Source organism: Pseudopodoces humilis, chromosome 6, assembly GCF_049639895.1.
Source record: "Pseudopodoces humilis isolate 2021_Gansu_Grassland_sample_001 chromosome 6, ASM4963989v1, whole genome shotgun sequence".
Taxonomy (NCBI): Eukaryota; Metazoa; Chordata; class Aves; order Passeriformes; family Paridae; genus Pseudopodoces; species Pseudopodoces humilis.
This window is the reverse complement of record NC_142205.1, coordinates 45,010,546-45,029,440: the sequence shown is the minus strand read 5'-3', so window position 1 is coordinate 45,029,440 and position 18,895 is coordinate 45,010,546. Positions and strand designations below refer to the sequence as shown.

The 18,895-nt window shown below is 42.5% G+C and overlaps 1 protein-coding gene across 6 annotated transcripts in view; it reads right to left on the bottom strand.

The window, feature by feature from the left end:
• SLC20A2 (solute carrier family 20 member 2) overlaps nt 1-18,389 on the bottom strand; it is a 57,175-nt gene extending 38,786 nt beyond the window's left edge. For 4 of the 6 annotated variants that reach the window (XM_014261495.2, XM_005517523.3, XM_014261505.2 and 1 more), the window contains exon 1: nt 18,297-18,380. The gene's annotated coding sequence lies outside the window, so the exon portion shown is untranslated. Of the gene's footprint in view, nt 1-15,608; nt 15,628-18,296 lie in introns of those variants that run through there. The other 2 variants (XM_014261487.2, XM_088056091.1) reach the window with 2 other exon arrangements.
• Nucleotides 18,390-18,895: the final 506 nt, after the last annotated feature.

Here is an 18,895-nt window from a genome sequence, read left to right as displayed (position 1 = left end):
ACTTAAATGCACTTTTAATTCAAGTGCATGTGACGGTAGGGTATGTACATCCAACCTGGGAATGATGTTGCATGCTTGCTACTTTATCCATGTCAGTAGAGGTCCCACAGGCTACACAGACTGCAGAAAGTTAAAGATGTGCACAAGTTTTGACTGGATCTATGCCTAAGCAAACAACTTCACTTTCAACAGTTCAGCCTAAATTACCCAATCCAGATTCCTTCAACTGCTTTCCTTTAAGTGGGAAACATTTTTGCACATAAGTCAAGGCAAAACTAATGTTTGCCTAAAAGTACCCGCCTTAGCTTTATGTAAAATATTTGCTTTAAGACTATATAATGCAATTAAACTATCATATTCAGCAAAAAGGAATTAAAATCAAAACTGCGCTGTCACAGTTAGAAATCTGACAGACAAAAATTTATTTGGACACATTTATGGTTTATAAATTTATCCACTAAGTTTTACTCCATTCTGAGTCATTAAAATTTGAGTAATGATATTCCAACTTAATAAAATTAAATCTGTAAATTTGCTGCATCCTTGAATATTTGAGATAAACCAAATCAATTCAGATTTGTAAACATAGACTTGGAAACATAATTGTTTCCTCATCTAGTTTTTCAATTTTGAATAAAGGATATGTCATAACAAGAAGTCAAAAGTTTTCTGAATTGGTTAAATTCAGCTGCACATCTACAGGGGTTATTTGGTAAAACTGAAAAGTGCTTTACATTTCTTAAGATAACTCACATGGATTAGCAAGCCTACATCACCTTCTAAAAAGAATTAGGGCAAAAGTCCAACTAGAAATCTGCAATGAAGAAATGACATTAAAACCACCCCCCCCCAAAAAAAAAAATTATATATATTGGGCTATGATTATTTTTCAGGAATGCTGATTCTTTATTTAAGGTCAATACCCAATTACAATTAAGTCTGCAATATAGCTGCTACCTTTATGAAAAGCTACATCTCTTAAGTCTGGTCGTGATGTCTTGCCTTTTGCCTCTTTAATAGCTGGTAAACAGGCTTCCAGTTTTAAGAAAACTGAGAGGCTAAGACTTTCACAGTGGCTTTCCCTTATGGACAAAAGCAACATATTTTAACAAGTACATTAATCTTTTCCTGCAGATTATATATCTTATTACCTTTCTTACTTTTTTTTTTAAACAAGTAGCATTGCGATCAATGCAAGTGAGAGTGACCACAATTGTAAACATTAAGTCAGCCTGTATTTATAGATTTGGATTCCAAAGTTTTAAGAAAGTGAATAAACAAGCACAGAAACTTCTTGTAGCACTTGTTTAACTTTACACGGTAAAGAAAAAAAAAAAAAAAAAGCAAAATATTATTTCATGCTCTCTTTACAGCTGATGTCTGCCTCCAACCCGAAGGGTCCCAGTAAGCATTAAATCCATCCTAATTCTCCTTAAAGGACCATTCCCCCAGCCTAGAGCAACCACCACCAGCGTGCAGGTAAAAACACCGCCGAGGGGACGTGTTATTTGAGAGGTGTCTATTTCCATTTCAAACGCCAGAAGCTGCCAGCCTGACCTGTGGGAAGCATCTCAGACCCAGGAGAGCTACAAACGGGAACCATCCGAGTGCTGCTTCCCACGAGCCAGCCTGGCCACAACGGTGGTTTCTTGTTGACCTAAGCTTCAAAGCTCGGTCTACACGCAAAGCGAAGGATGTAATAAACAGCACGGGGAAAAGGAAATATCTTCAAAGTTTTTGTTCTGCTAAATCAGCATTGTGGACTTCAGGCATGGGAAAATTCAAGCCAAGATAGGTTGACCATTAAAAAAGAGTTATAATTTGGGACACCACTAGAGAAGCAAGCAAAGGAAAATTTATAAGACCGCAGAATAAATTACGAGGATCGGTTTTTGGAAATGGCAGCTTCAGTTTGGTTCCCATCAAATCAAATATTTGTATAAATGATAAATTACAATCTTGATCAGTTATCATAATTTGGTTTTAATTGTGATTTATTTTGGTAAATCCACAACTGGCAGATCCTTGTTTGATTCAACAAACTTGTGCTAGGCAGATTTATATTCAGGCTTAAATAATGTAATAGGACAAGCCAATTTAAATATTTAATTTTAAACCCCCTTTGTTTTTTATTTCTGCATCAGCTATTTTCTGAAAGATGCCCAGGTTCTCATTTCCCAGTGACCATTAAAACAAAGTTAATTTTGCAACTTAGTGTAACTTTTATATCAAATGTAACTGGCCTTTTTTGCCATTCAGGTTGGAAGGCTACATATGTAAATGATTACTCATATTTTAAAACAGATACATTTTGAGTAGAAAATAATGGGGGATGAGTATAATTTTCTAACATAAAAAACTATAAGAATTGGAACCTGAATGCCTGTAAAATACATTTTTACATACAGAAATACAATAAAAATATCCAAAATGTTTTGTTGTTGTTCCAGTTACATTATGCCAGCTTAAATAAGGTTACAGACCAGCCACAGAAACTTCTGGGTTCTCAGGTACCTGCTGGTACTCTAAAACTGGGAGCCATAAGCACCTGGAACTGGGGACCCTGCCCCTGCCTGGGAGCCCTTATTCCCCCTCAATCTATAAGCAAAGAAAATAAAATTAATGAGGAGGAATTAAGATGGGTGGCAGACGGCAGCCCATCGTACCTCGAAGAAATCCAGCTTTTGTAATACCCTCTTATTTCTGGTATTGAAGGCCCCCATGGCCATCTCCACCATGGGGACCTTGAAGCAGGACACCACATGCCAATCATTATCTGGAAATCAGCCCTGAGGTCCTTGAGACTAAGAGAGATTTAACACTGCTCTACCAAACACAGCACCTCTTCCTGGTGCTCTGGTACTTCTGTTATGCTCAGTGAATACCAACAAAACTCTGAGCATCTGCACTGCAGAGAGCTGCAAACACAGTTTAAGTTAAAAAGAGCCAATAAAAGCACATCTGCTTTTGCACATTGGATAGCAAGCTCCAAAACATTCTATCATGATAATCTCCAAAAGAGATGCACTCATGTTTGGCTGCAAGAAAAACCATCTCAAGGACTCTCTGGAAAGTTTAATGTAGTAGACATAAAAATTAAGAAGTCATTTAGCATTCAGGGATGGAAAAACACTGCTCTAAGGAATCAAACCCCTTGGATGGGCTTTCTTGATGGCTCTGAACCCTGTCACCCAGTCATCCAAACGTTTTTTTCTCCAGCGAGTTTGCGGGCTCTCAAAGAGGACATCCCACCCCAGTTAGGGGACTTCCACTCCCAGTGGTCGAGGTGAATTAGCTGTGCTTGCACAGGCATGCATGGAGAGCTGCCATGTTACAGCATGTGACTCTGCTTGAGATCACACTTGTCTACTGAGTGAGCCAGCCCTGGGAAATGAAAGGGAGGAACCCACAAGTGGAATTGCTGGAGGCCAAGGCTGGCGCAGAGGATGACACGGGCTCCGGGTGCTGTGTGGCCTGGGAGAGCCACACTGACTCCAACCCCTACCACAGCACAAGCCCATGTCAAGCCAGGAGGAGTTCAAAGGCAGCAAAGTGATTCTGAAGGGGCAAGACTTTGGCCAGGACTGATTCAAGCACTGCCCCAGTTAATGCTGGGGACTGGACTTGGATGGCCTGTGATTCCAGCCAATTGACCAGAGACTAGAGCATACCCATGCCCATCCTAAGACCAAGGAAAAGGGTGAGCTGCTGTTGTGAGCCACCCTGAGCTTAATCTTCCCCTCCCCAGACCCATATCCAAAAAAACCAATCAGCATGGGCACAGTACTATAAAAGCCCTGGCTACTGCTGACAGCCCAAGGAGCATTATCCTGAAATACTAATGGACCTGTACTGACTTACACAGAACATAAAAACTGCCCATGAAACACTCCTGTGGCAATCCAAAAATATGCATTTTGCAAATTCAGAGGCTTATGCAGAGATGCCCTTGGTGAAAAGCCAGAGTGTGGTTGCCAAAAGTCAACAATGCAAATTTTTCAGATAAAGGAAACCTGACACGTCCAGCCCCAGATTGCCTGCCATTTCCATTTCAGTTTGGGTTTCAGAGAACAACCACTGTGGAGCCTTCTGTTTGAGCCAGAAGAGAAGGCTGGAGCTCCCTTGAGTCCAGCAACCCCCTCTCTTCAAACAGAACTAGAGTGAGTGAGTAGCTATCAACATGCCAAACCACACCAGCTGGCTCTTGCTGCCAACCTCCAAAATCAGTGTGGCCCACAGGACAGAAGACCACGCACTGCTGAAATGAAATGAGCTAGCTGAATGTCAAAAGGAGGAAAGGACCAGGGGTATAATCAGAGGAGTGACAGTGACACTCACAGAGGTGTCAACCAGGGTTATGGGGGTAAATGGAAGTAGATGAGGCCAGTATGCTCTGGCAATGGAAATTTTGCTGGTTTGTTGTTTTAGGTTTTTTTCCCTATGAGCATTACAGTAATAGAGATATAAAGGGGAAAACAGCAATGAAAGCTGTGACCTTGGCTTCATTTCACAGGAATGGGAGCCAAATATTACACCAGGAGGCTGGTGATCATGCTCATGCTGCCTGGCGACCATGCAAAGCATGGCATCTGCCAATTAATAGGCCTGTTTCCCCCTCAGAGCCCAATAGCTGCTGATCTCTGTTCTTGAGTCCATGTAATAGTCCATATCTGTCTCCTGCAGCCTTTGCTGCTAGAGGCATGAGCAACATGATGGTGAAGCAAATACCTTGAGTTCCACCTACCAGGCAGCATTAACATCCTGGTAGCTTCACTGTAGGTCGACAACATTACCAAAGCAAAGAAGTGGCCAGCAGACTTGTCACATGGGCTAGAGATTAAATCCCTGTCAATGCCAAAGAGTGTCCCACAGCTGGGTTCTTGGCTTAGCAAACCCCCAAGATGTCTTGCTAAGGGTGTGTGGCCATAGGAAGCAGGTGGAGAAAAGTCAGGCTTTATCTCTCATGGAAGGCTGGGGATCAAACACAGTGGTCCAATGCCAATGTCCAGATGGAGCACAAAGAATCTTCCTAAAGGTTTGGGCAAGGTAACAGGACACATGGACTGAGGAGCATATTCATCTTCCAAAAGAGCTTTAACAGCTCAAATTTTGTCTGCTTGACACACAGTTTGTTGGGAACAGGAAGTTATTAGGCAGCAGAATGTATTTGAGTACTTGGCACCAGCAAATAGGGCAGGTGGCTACTGTGCCTCATCCTCAGGAAACGGTGTTCCTAGCTAAGCCATGAGGATGAGAGTGACACATTTCAGCAGCCCGATGGCTGCCCAGAGGAGAAAAGATAGAATGGATGCTGCTGAGAGGTCAGGAATGGCAAAAGGGATTCCATGAGGAACCCTCCCCTCTTCCCTGCCTTCTGGTGTGAGAAACAGAGCTAGTCATGCCAGGATCCTGCTATGCCCACCATGGCTCAAGCTGGGACTTCTCTAGACTATGCACCTCCCTCTCAGAAAATGACCAACCCAACAATGGGAGTGGCACAGCACCGACACAGACCTCTCCACTCCACACCAGCACTGTGAGAAGAGCCACACCACTCCAAGGAAAGGTGCAAATTCCAGAATTAGCTGAAAAAATCAAGCAGAAAAGGAGAAAATAACCCCAAAAAATAAATAAAATTAAGTCTGTGGCAGCCATGCATGACAATCACACTGTGTTGAGAGTTCTCTGAAATACGGAAGAACATGCAGAGCACATTTCTTGCAAGACCTGGAAGGGACCATGGTCTACTCCTGTTGTACTGATAAGGCAAATTTACCCACTATTATCCATAAAACAAACTAGCAAGTAGATTATCATTTAAATAAAGAATACTGAATACACAGGCAAAAAGAATATAAAGTATTTTTTTTTCCTTTAAGGAAGTAATCAAGGAATCTATAATTAATAAAACAATGGTTTCTTGTCACCAAGACCTTCAGAAGTCATATAAATAATTTCCTTTTCCATCTCTTCTACACATAAATTAAGAAGGGGAAAATTAATTATGCCATTTCTTCAACTATCCATCTGTTTCTCCACTTTGAATTAAGCAGATATTTAATTAAATCAAATTAATAAAATTATGTGAGGAAAAGACTTGCTCTGAAACAATGAAATACATTACTCCCAAAATGGGCTTAATATTTCAATCAACACTATCTCCAAGCATTTAACCAGATATCTTTCACAATTTGATTTTGTCTTTAAAACTTTATCAGACATGAAGATATCTTAATCACTTAATTTAATCCTAATAACTAGATTACAATAAATTTGGGCTATATTACAAATTTGTTTCTTTCAAATCTGAAGTACTATGGTTTTACAAGAAAAAGAATCCTTTTCAGTTTTAAAAATTTCTCAATTAAGCAAAAAGTATTTTCCATTCTCTAAAGTAATCCAGAACCTGGACTGTATTGTTCACTAATGTACTTTCCATCTGGGGTATGCTGGTGCACTAATTAAATGTGAAATTTAGGCATGCAGAAGACCATTCTCTATCTACGTTAAAACACTATCATCAATCACTGAAAAATCAATTTAAAATTTGAAAACAATTACAAACTGATCTACTGGCTACTCAAATCCTGGGATTCTATTTCGACTGAAATTCTCTGAGGTTTATTCAGATAACAGAGTAATTGCACAAACTCAAATGCACAGTTCTCCATCAATAAAGTCTTCCAAAAGAACATGCAGGAACCCACACTGAGTGTGCCTCATGGGCAAACACCATGAAAGGAGTAATGCTGGGAGAAACACTAGGTGAACACAGAGGTACAGGTAACATGAAGAAAACAAATGTGCAGATTTACTTGTTCCAGTCAACAACAGTAGCTAAAGTTTATTGATTTCAGTTTCAGCAGCTAAAAACATTCTTATAGATACAGACAATACTATCCCATATTCAAATTTCTATCAAAGTAATAAAATAGGCTAGGATTTTCTCACAGTCATTGCAATTTACTTATCAATTAGTACAATAAAACCTATTTTAAAATGCAAATATTATGAAGTGCAAATAGTTTTTGTATCCCATTGTGATGTAGCAGTTCAATTATATGGAAATATCTAAGTAAAGAGACTGAAAAAATACAACGGTTAGCTACAAAAATAGCTGGACACATTCTTAGCCACTGTCTCTCAACTGTTCCCCTTATATCCACTGTAAAACTATTTCCAACACACTAATCACATCTATTTGGAATAAACTAAAATTATATGATTTCAAACTATTTTCATTAAAAAACCAGTCCTTTAACAACTGCTTTTACTCTTCAATCTAATTATATACTCTTAAAGGCCAAATATTCAGGCAGTATACAAAAATAACCATAGCCTTTTATTAAGGATAAGACACTAGATAGGAGTTCATAAGAAAAATAAAGATGTTCTTAGACTGCCTCTACCAGCAGTACTTTTCAATACAGGAAAATACATTTACTTTTAAAATTTTAAATACATATACGTCAAAGTCTTAATAATTTTGTATCAGAGACTTACTACAATCAAGTCTGTTCACAGCATCATTAAGTTGCTGGACTGCATGGCTAGTATTTCCTTCGAGATACTTCACAGAACAGCCAAGATGTTCAAAAAACTATCTCTCCAAAAAGCTCTCTCCTAACTCAATACTAAGTAACCTGCACTTATAACCCCACAACCCTGGCAAGAAATCTTATCTAGAACATTTTTCTGACCAACAGTCAGATAGAAAAGATAAAATTGATTAATATTTGGTTCTGACGTCTGTCTAAGGACACCATAAGAACAATACATTATAAGGTTACTCAAATTAGAGGGCTAGCACTACTTTTTTTCTTTTACCTATGCACCTGTCGTCATACTTTCTATGCAAAGGCTGTTTATTAAATGTAAGCAAAACCCCTAACTACCTATTTTTCAATGGCCTGAGCTTTTCCATATTCAATGTATGTTTCAAAAAAAAAAAAAAACAAATTGATTGCAAGTACAAAGCAGCAGCTATCTCATCCACAAATAAAAACTACAGCGATGTTCTGCTCTTCCTAAAACAAGCTTGAAGCCATGATTATATTAAAGACACAGATGTGAGGGAATTTTTCAACTTCCAAACAGACATGCAAACAAAGTATTACAGTTCAGGGGTGCAGGTAAATGAATAAGCAAGAAAACTACGTGACGTCTGTGCAGCGTCCTCTCAAATCCTGCAATCCCTTCTAGAAAGTCTGGGTCTACATCTCCCTCTTCTTTACTCATGTTCTTCTCGCATGGCTTGGTCTCAGAAACTTTCCATGCCTGTAACGGAAACTTGAGCCAACTTCTTAAATGTATGATTTCTTCATCTCCACTCATCATCCACTTCTGTTTCTGAGAAGCTCCTCATCATGACACCTGTATCTCAAGAAGCAAAACAGGAAACATCACAGGGATGAAGCAATGAAAGATGAAAAATAATATGCCTCTGTGTCTTTAATAAAATCCCAACTTTCATTCAAGTTCCTTTTAGGAAATCAGAGTTCCTTTCACAAGTGCAAAGCTTACAAACCTAGTTTGGCAAAACACCGCATGCCAAAAACGGGGTAACCAATGCAATCTCCCAATCTGCACCTCTGATCCTGACATGATGAGCAGGAGAAATCCTGTACCAGCTAGCCTTACATACTGTGGAAAATATGATCGGGTGCCAAGCTTGCAGAACTAGTCTGCAGCAGCCAGCTCAACTAAAAGAAACTGCTGACCCATCTGCTGACTTACCCGCTACTGAAAACAATGCCAGTTATCTTTACCCTGGACTCATTTGTCCAAGTAGAGCTCTAGCCCACAAGTCAGATGAAAAACAAAGATGTAAGTAAGCCTCTCCTCTACTTTTCCCATTGCTCCCTAATCTACACAAGTTCCACAGCACACAGTTTGTGCTTTTGTACACTTATCAGGTACAAGAGAAGACAAAGCTTTCTCTGCATTACAGCAGCTTAACTACAAGGTGACGAAGGCCTAAGGTATTTTCAACCTGTCATAAAACTTGGCGTTGGGGTGGAGGGTACTCACCTATCTGTTTCTGCCATCCAAAACTTGGGATCAAGCAGGCCCAAAGCCAAGAGCAGCACTGTTCAGAGTCTAACAACAAAACAGCAAAGGGATGACTCATCTGCAAAATGGAGACACAGCCGTCTTGTGTCCAAAGATGCAGCTTAAACCATCTGCCTGCCTTACAGTTTTGCCTGAATGCTGAATGAGGGGGTACAGGAGAATTATTTCTGCAGCCTCCCCAGCCACAAAGCCTTCAGAGCAGATAAGCAGACACCAAAACCATTCTGCAAGCCAGCTCTCAGTGAAACAGAAGCATGACAGCAATTTTATCTCTCCCTTTTAGGGTTAAGGCCACCCTTAAATAAACATTAGCATCAAAGAATCTTTGTACCAGAAGCAGAGCAGACCCTACATCTTATCAGCTACCACCTAAACTTCTCAGAATTCCACATCCCATCTAAAATCCTTCTTTATTCTGCAAAAACACTTGACAGCAGCATGCTCCATATGCGTGAATCAGAAAGACAGCTTAGTCCTTCCTCAACTCCCCCCAGTGAATCCAGGCTCATTTTTGCTTTTTTACACCAGATGTGAGGGACAGCTGTAGGGACAGAGTCCCACCAGAGCACAAAGCTTTGGCTTTGCTTCTTGCACATCACAGCTGAGAAGATAACTGAGCCTTAGACAGTCAAAGCAAGAAGCCCTCTGAGAGTGCTCTGGGCATTGCAAAAAGCCCAGCTTTTAAGTAACTGGACAGAAATGTATTTGCTGTGCTGGGATTACACGTCAAAGATTACATTCCCCCAATTCTGAACTCTTGATTAAGTCCTTACCCTCAAAAGTGCTTAGAAGGCAAACCTTCCTGAGAGCTCATGCCCTGAGTGATCATGCCTGCTACTGAGACGTGCTACTGCCTACTCAGGAAAGTTAACTATCATAGATGTCAAGAGCTTAAAAGTTTTCAAAAGCACTAAAGCTGAGGAAGCCACAAACATCCAGCTGTCAGGACATTCAGAATTATTTTATAATATATATATACCATCCAATTATTTTAGACCACAGTGATTATTAATCTTTTATTGTGAAGATCACTGTATACAAGAGACAGAAACCATAACTTTACTGTTCCATAGGTATCATAACTCCACATTCTCCCTGAGCAGCAGAAAGTAACTGAGGACAAATTCAATCTATTATTGACAACATCACTTGTTAATCAGATGTCTACAGTCAGCATACACACCATACGGACTACAAGACATCCAGGCTGCTCTCACTGCTACATGCAGAATGAGAACTGCAGGAAAAGGCTAATAATTGTCAAAAAGATCTGATGCTGGCTGCCACCTGAAACAACCGAGGAATTTTCAGTTTTCTTTTGAAGAGACAATTTACTGGCAGGCTGGTACTTCTAACTTTGATCTTTCTTCCTTCCAACACCAGCAGAAGCTCAGTAACAGAAGTTCTGAAGCTTTGTAGCTCAGTAACAAAACACAGAAACCTCCCAGAATGTTAACTCAATTACAGTATTTTGGCAAAGAAGCCTTCCCCTTATACCTTGGGGAAAATCTTAAAAGATTAAACAGTGCATGTTTTAAAAGTACACACGCCTCAATTTCTTGGTGTAACTCTTCATGCACCTAATTGCTCTGAGAGAAAAAAATATTCTACTGTAATTTGCTTGCAAGACTGAAAGTGTTCCTTGTTTCCCAAAGAAACAATGGTTATGCAACCTCACTGATCGTCCCATGCACAGAAATGTAAACTGTAAGGTCAGTTTCAACCTAATCTCATGCAAAAGCATAGAGATTATAGAGATGCACAATTCCTACAGCAGACTTGCAAAGTAAGCAACCAAGGCAGCCCCCTGAGCAACACTTCTGGTTCTCAAACGAAAGGGAGACAGCATTTTGATTAAATGCTGAGACAGTTTTGATTAAATATACCCAAGAACTAACTACAAGGCAGTGAGAAGCTGCTCAGGCACTGTGCTGTTGGGAAAATCAGGGATGCTAACAGCACTGCTGTGTAATGGAAAGAGAGAAAGAAGGAAAGATGTGTAAGGTATTGCAGTGCCACCAAAACCAAGAAAGCTGCAGGAAAGTCTTATCTTCACTAGTTCAGCTGCTCACAAAGCTACCTTTGAATCTGTGGAGCAACACAGCAATGCCTTATGAGCCCATCACATCTTCCATCTCTATGTGGGCTGATGCTGACATGTCAGCAGGCAATCCTCAGGATTCATTAAAGGCACTTGGACAGCAGCTGTCTTTTTTCACCAATGGGAATCTGGAAAAGCAGACATACACTGCAGCACAGGTGGCCTCAGAAAACCCTAAAAGAAAGAAACAATATGCTTCTCAAACCCTTTCAACAAGATCCTACCCAGGCAGGGTAAGCTAAGCACTGGCACGACAGGTCAGACTGCTGGTGCATTTGTTTGAGAATCCTGCCTCCTGTGATCAGGACCAGACGCTTCAGAAGGTGGAACAGCTCAGGTAGTGAACAATGAGGTAATTCCCCCAAAAGGGAAATTCCTTCCTGACCTCATCAATTAGCATGAAGGTTTATGTGCTTAATTTATTTTTAATCCTATTTACAGCAACTCTGGACATTGTCATTATATATTTAAATGCCCAAGTCTGCTTGGAATCTGACTAAACTTTTGCCCTTGCTAATATTGCATGGTGTATTTATGCCTTATGTCATTTAAATATCCCTTTGTTCCTGCATTATGGGAACTATCATAGCCATTAACCACCTCTGTTCCCCTTCCAAGAGCTCCAGCCTGCCTTGCACCACAAACTTCCACACCACACTATACCCTGGACAGGACAGGAGCACAGTCTGAGGATCTTTAAGGCAACAACCAAGCAACTTCTATCAGATACCTAGCAACATTTCTTTAAGCTACATTTCTGGGATCTGCAGGAAAGTTGGCAGTTCCACCAAGATTTCAGCAGGCCCTACCCTCTTCTAGATCTTGCAAGCTCACTTTTATGATGTTTTCCACTCCAGGGCTGGCACCCTTATAAAGCAAGATGTTTTACTCTATGTTGCGCACTTTGAACCCCCACCTTCAAGATTCTGATAAATTTACTTAGAACAGACAATGAGCATACTATGCTCAGCTTTTTAAGTGCTGTACAGGAACCTCTGTGAGTGAAGAACTGCCCTCTCATCTCCATGCTTGAATGAAGAACAGGGCCCAACAATGCAACACCAATCCCATTTTGCTCTAGGCTGATGTTCTTGCGGGCTGCAGGTTCCCCTGTGCAATAACTTTAGCCTATGTTGCTACTTTTGTTCCTTATGGATGAGCTCATGGCACATTCATCATGATTATTATGCCAAGTACTTATTAAAGCTCCAGTGCTCTCTGCTGTTTCTGCTCATACAATGTGTGCAACATGCATCAAGGTATAAAGCCACACCTTCATTCAACAAAAGTTTGGTGGGAAAAAAAAATATATATATGCAAGGAGCAGACAAGAAGGGAGACTCTTAAAACACACTTGACATTCTGGATCCTCTTGGCTCCCCAAAACACAGTCCTGCTTTCAATCATTACTTGGGCTGCATTTTCTTCTCCAAGCCTTTGAAGCTGAAACTTTGGACTCCACACCACAGGTTCTCAGTCCGAAAATCTTCAGGAAAGAAAGAGACAAAGGCTGGTATCTCATGGGAAGATGGCCTCCCAAGGAGATGACAGAATTTTTACAGCATCTGTGAGAAATACCACATAGTCATCACTGTTTTACCACAAATGTTGTGATTATGGGCTTGGAACTGGAGAGTTATGGTAAGAGAATACTTCTTTGCCTCAACCAAAATGAAAATTACACCATTTCATCTCTCTTTGGAACAATCTTCAGGCAAGCAAGAGGGTGAGAGAAAAAGCCTGTTCCAGCTTATGGTCCAGAAACAAATGGAGGTCTTTAATGATCAAAATAGCACTAACAGAACTAGTAACAGGCATCACTTTGTCAACAGTTACCTCATTACATAATCCAAACACATGCAACATTTTTCTCTATTTGAGTATCAGAGACTGATTAGTCAATAAAGTGGCAGGTCTCCTAATGGCAGTAAAATTGTCCTTTCTTGTATTTCTCAAGGACCTCTCCAAGCTGTTTAATAGTTACAGTGGTCTTAGAAACTCTGTTTCAGACCAAGGATCTTGACACTTTGTTTCCAAAAGGCCATAAACGCTCTCCTGTTCTTCTGTCTCACGTGTGTAAAGAGCTGGCTACAATGCTCTTAGGCAATGCTCAAAGAGTGGTCCAAGCCACAAGGTTCAGAGCACTGCCACACCAGCACCACCAGGACCTCTGATCAGCCAGCAAGTGGTTTGCCTTTGGCATTCCAGAATGTGCTGAGGTTGAAAGGGAAGACAATAATGATACAGAACAACTCGCCCATCAGCAGTGGCAAGAGTAATCTCAGAGGCACAGAGTGCAATGCTTTCACCACTACAGAGTCATTACTGACTATGAAGTCGAAAAGAAGAGGTATTTTCTGTTTGTCACACACAGAAACAGACTTTGGGTAGGGAGACTTTTTTAACGGGCTCAACTAAGGTATTTTTGGTTGCTAGAAGGCTCGATCTGTTGTGACAAAATTAGCTTTAAATAAAAGTATAATACAAGCAGTACATACTTTGCCTAAAAAAACCCGCTGGCCACTTACAGATCATGTGAACTCAGTTATTTAGCTGAGCTAAAAACATCAATTATTCCGAGCCTTATCTGACTGTAGATTTGGATCTGTTTAACAACAGCACTGCCACATAACAAAACACATGACAACCCACAGGTCTTTACGAAAGCAAGGAAAAGTTCCTGCAAACAATGGTTGCTACCATTTAACAATACAGTCACGGAGAAAAGAGGCAAGAGTGAAAAACCTGCACCTCCGCCTCTCTCCTTCCGACCTTTCTCTGAAAAGAAAAAGCAACTCTTCCTCTTCTGTCAGTCCACCCTTCCTTCCACATTACAGCAAAAAGAAATGGGTTGCCTTCAACTATCACTCCCTGATGTCCACCAACCAAAGCTATGGAAGATGATAATCTTACTTTTTTCCCCCCTGCAAGGTTTTCACCACCCAGTAACAGTTCTGCCCTCCTCTTTCAACCAGTGCCACAGAACCTGGCTCTATACTGCTTATCACCATGATCCAAGCAACAACAAAATAGTCATTCAAATATATCTAGTGCTCGGTGCTGGGTAAAGTTCACAGCAGCTGTTCGAGTCCCAGAAAGACATCTGAGAGAAGCGCCATAAATAACGACATCACATGGAGTCTCCCATTGCACAACCCACATACATCTTTCCTGCTCAGGAATTTACGCCTCGCACCCTACCTTGTCAGTCAAGAGCATATTACAAACCATGTTTCCAAGATGATCCAGAGGATATTTTAGAAAGTAATACAGCCTTCCTTTGGCTGAGTCTTTTCAAAATACCTGTTCTACTCCTTTATGAAAATGACAGATGTTGCCATTATCTTAACAAAACCATGGTCTTTCTCAGGAGCAAGCTGTAGATCCACATGTGCATTTTATACATCATGGATGTCCAAAACCAGTTCCAGCAAGTCTGACAGCCTGGCAGAAACTGAATGGGACTACTCCTTCACAGACTCAGGATCTATGTTCTTCATCAGATATGCAAACGGAAAGTATTTTTTCGGACTACAGTTTCAGTAAATCCCAAATTTGAACAGCCCCTTTGCAAGATTACTTGATTTTACTTCTAGATTAAAATTAAACCAAATTATCTTAAAATACCTCATTCCTAGGCATCTGCAAGGAGAGAAACACTTTCCAAAGCAGTGCCTAGATATAATTGAGAAAGAAGATATACAGCTATTTTATAAAAATTAATTTTTTTTTTCCTGGAGTTTTGCCACAGATTGCCTTTGAGGGCTTGGTTCAGAAATTTCAAAGTTAGTTTATTGTTTTTCATATTGAGGACTAATTCCTTTTAGCAATTCTGTTAATCTTGGAGTTTGAAGTTATTTTTATTAAAGTAACGCCCAGAGTTTAGATATTCCATAAAAAGATCAGGAATTATTTTTATTAAAGTAACACCCAAAGCTTAGACATTCCTTGCAAAAATAAGGCAAAGCACCTTCATTCTTAAAAAGGTTCTTAGTCTTTTCAATGCAAACACAGATTTCACAGAGACATCTGAGAACTCCAAAGTTTTATCAGCCATTTTTTATCAGAGACTTGGGGGAAACGTAATTAAGGCAGGATTTTTCTGCCTAAAAAAATCATGAGCCTTTTGCTCCTAGCAGTACGTGTGGTTCCCCCCCCCCCCCCCCCTTCTTGCCTTCTGTTACAGAAAAAGTAGCACTGATTTCCACTCCCTGATGTCAGATTTCTCATGAGACATTTGTGCTGGCTCTGGGCTCTTCTGCCAGCAGTCAGTACCTCTGGTCATCCTCCATATCTCTCCCTCAGCCAGCAGGGAGTCCCCTCGACCCACACAATGCCAATTTCTGGTCGAGCTTGTTAGACTACAAAAAACTGGATCATAGCCCTTAACTCTTATGCTGCAACAGATGCAGGGCTGCAAAGTGAAGGATCTTACCTCCATTCTCGAGGGCCTGAGGCACTGAAACCTTCTGCTCTTCAGCAGCAGCTCTGTCTCAAGGACAAGATCCAGTGCTGCCTTTTGTTTGAGTGACTAGGTTAATAAACAACAGGTTCCTTACCATGACTAAAACACAGTTTAAGTGCTTGGACATGAAAGGGAACGCCTTTTGATCACTACTTCTGATCTGGAGCATAAGCAACCATGACTGAAGACTCCACTTTGTCAGCAAGCCTCCTCCAACTGCTCTTGCTCTTTAGGCATAACAGGCCAAAGACATCACGGATTTAATGACACGTTTTCTAACAATGTGCTGCTTCCCTGTTGAAGAAGGCACGCAATGACAATTTTCAATTTCTTTAATGCAGAAATTAGGGCTGGGGCAAAATCTTTTCAATTCCTCCGAAAGAAATGTTAAGTTTCAACATCCCCACCTTTCTCCCTGCAGCGTGTATAATTTCAGCTTGCTCAATAGCAGCGGCACTCCTGAGTTCAGGAGGACTTTAAAAGGAGCGATTAAGCTCACGGAAGTAAGCTAACATGAATAAACTACCCAGGCAACAGGAAAACATTCCAGAGCCCTGTGCTGTCACCAGGCTTTTGGCCAATGCTGCTTAATCATATATGCAAAACATAAATTATGAAAAGATTCATCACTGGTTAGAATATTCTCAATAATTTTGCATTGCACTGAAGAAGCTTCCCTGCAAATTGTCCTCAGACAAAAGCACTGGGATGTTCTGCCCATTTTCAGAGCCTCTACTGCCATCAGCAGTACTTAGTGGTACAGCAAAGGCTTCCTCTGTGGGTCTTCTCAATGGATCAGGCAATCTTGGAAGGGAAGTTTGAGAGCAAGACTCAGCATCACTCTGCTGAAATTCCTAAATCCTATAGCTGGCTATAAGGCATCAGGGCAGCTGCTGCAGGATATGTTCTCATCTGGGCTCGGCCTGCACATACCAGTTCATACTATCCGGGTATGTAACACTGGACTGAACCTCGAAATGCTCGTGGCACAGGGGAGGATATTTTCACTACAAGGCACTCAGAGTTTACGACGTCTCCTTTAAACACAGACATACTCATAGCTTAAATATTTAAGAGCCTCTTGAGCCTTGTCACAGAATTTATACAGCTCTATCCAAAAACCTTTGATCTTCTGTGCAGTGCTGAGTAAAAAACCTAGTCAGCCACATTTTGGGTTATGAGGAGAGAGATGACTTTTCCACCACTTAACAGAAGATTATAGTTTTCACATAAGATTATACAGCCATGGTTGTAATGCCATCTGAAGACTGCATTTACAAAGATCTGATGTTCAGCAGCTCACATGGAGACAACAGCGGTCAGATTCTCAAAAATCTTTGGAGCTATAATTGAGAGCCACTTGTTAATGATTTTCTTCGGTATCTTACAGATGTAAAGTTTTAACTGCTTAGAAAGCCTTCCCTCACATGCTTCTTGTGATCAGACAGCATTAAATCTACACATCATAATAGCTTTTTAAACAGTATTGGGTAATCTAGAAACAGTTCCCCCTGTACAGCATTCTCAAAAATAAACGTAACTGAAGATAACTCTGGCCCAATTTTTGTTAGGTCATAAACTTTCCCCATCCAAGACATCCAAAATCCAGCATGAACAAAGTTCATCCCTACGCATGCCTATAAGCCTGACTACTAAAAATGGATGAAAAAAAAAAATCTATTGTCCCTCTACCCTATCTGCCTTTGCTTTTAGAATCATTAATTATCAGGTAAAAATCAGTGCAGACTTTTGAGGTAAAATTTCAAAAGCTGACTGCACCTTCTGTCCCAACATATACTGTACGTCTGAAAACATAAAGCCCTCTGCAGAACACGGTATGGCTTCACTGGGACAGAACTTCCATGGCTGCACTTGCCCGGAAAACAAACCACGACCTGCCTGCCCTTCAGTCATGGCTCAAGCAGCATCCTTCGAACACCCAAGCACATGCAAAGGGCACGGGCCCTGGAGAACTTTTCGCTTTTGTTACTTCTCCTTACAAGCTTTTTGTTCTGTACAGGTAAGTTTGAGATGCTCGTGACACTGCCCCAGGTCCATGAATACAAACGAAGCCGCACGCTGCTCCAGATTTCTAAGCCTTTCACGGGGCTTTCAGCTGAGCTGAGAAGCAAACCGAGACATTATTATCTGCAGCCCGAAAGCCGGCTGTGCGGGGTAAGCGGCAAGGGGTAAGCGGGTTCATTGTGCCATGCTGCTCCATAGAAGCGAGCGGAGCCGCACCGGGCGGCTGCGGCGGGCAGCGGCGCCGGCCGAGATGCGCCAGAGGAAAGGCTCCGTTCCCTGCCTGCCCGCCCGGGTGGGCAGGGCCGGTGGGAAGGAAGGAGGGCTCAGCTTCCCGGACAGCCACGAGCCGCCGAGCCGGGACATCGCTGCGGCGCCCGCGGCGCGAACCCGGCCACGGGACACGCGGGGAGCGCTCCCGCGGGGAACGGAGCGGAGAGCCCGCCCGGTCCGGCGGCGGCACGCAGCCCTCCCGCAGGAATGGAGCCAGACCCGGACACCCCTTCCCCGCCCCCGACAGCGCTTTCTCCTCGAGCGGCCCCTTCCCGCCTCGCCCCGGCCCCCGGCGAGGCGCCCCCTCCCCTCCCCTCGGCGCGGACGGGGCGCGGGGGGCGGCGGCGGCGCGGCCCCACTCACCGCCCGGCGGGCGCCTCCGGCCTCCGAGCAGCAGCGGCGGCAGTACCGCCGGCGGCGGCAGCAGCGGGAGCCGGCGCGCCCCGGAGACGGAAGCGCGAGAGGAAGTGAGGTCGAGCCAAGGGGAAACGGCGCCGTTTCCGGGGGATGGAGAGGGTTGCGGTCCGCGGGTTTCCTCAGCGCCCGGGGAGCTCTGCCGGGCGTGGATCTCTGTTTAAACCCCGCCGAGTGACGGGGACGCGCTGCGGAGCGGGGTCATCACACGGGCAGAGTTACGCGGGGAGGACACGGCACCGGCAGCCCTGTGGCCGCCACCCCTCAGCCCCGCGGAGTTACCCCGCTGTGTTCCGAGGCTACACGCGAGGAAGCTGTGACAGGGGGCCACCCTTCACCCAAAGGAGCCTTTTCATGGGCAAGCCCACTGAGCCTTCTGCCACTGTCAGTTCGGCCCAGGTCACGTTTTACAGTCCCTACAGACACTGAAGTACAGATCATTTCAATATAGTAAAATTTGGTACTCGAAGCAAAGTTTCTTAATATCCAATTGTAACCGCAGTGGTGCTCACCACTGCTCCAAGACCTAATATATTTCAGCACAGAAT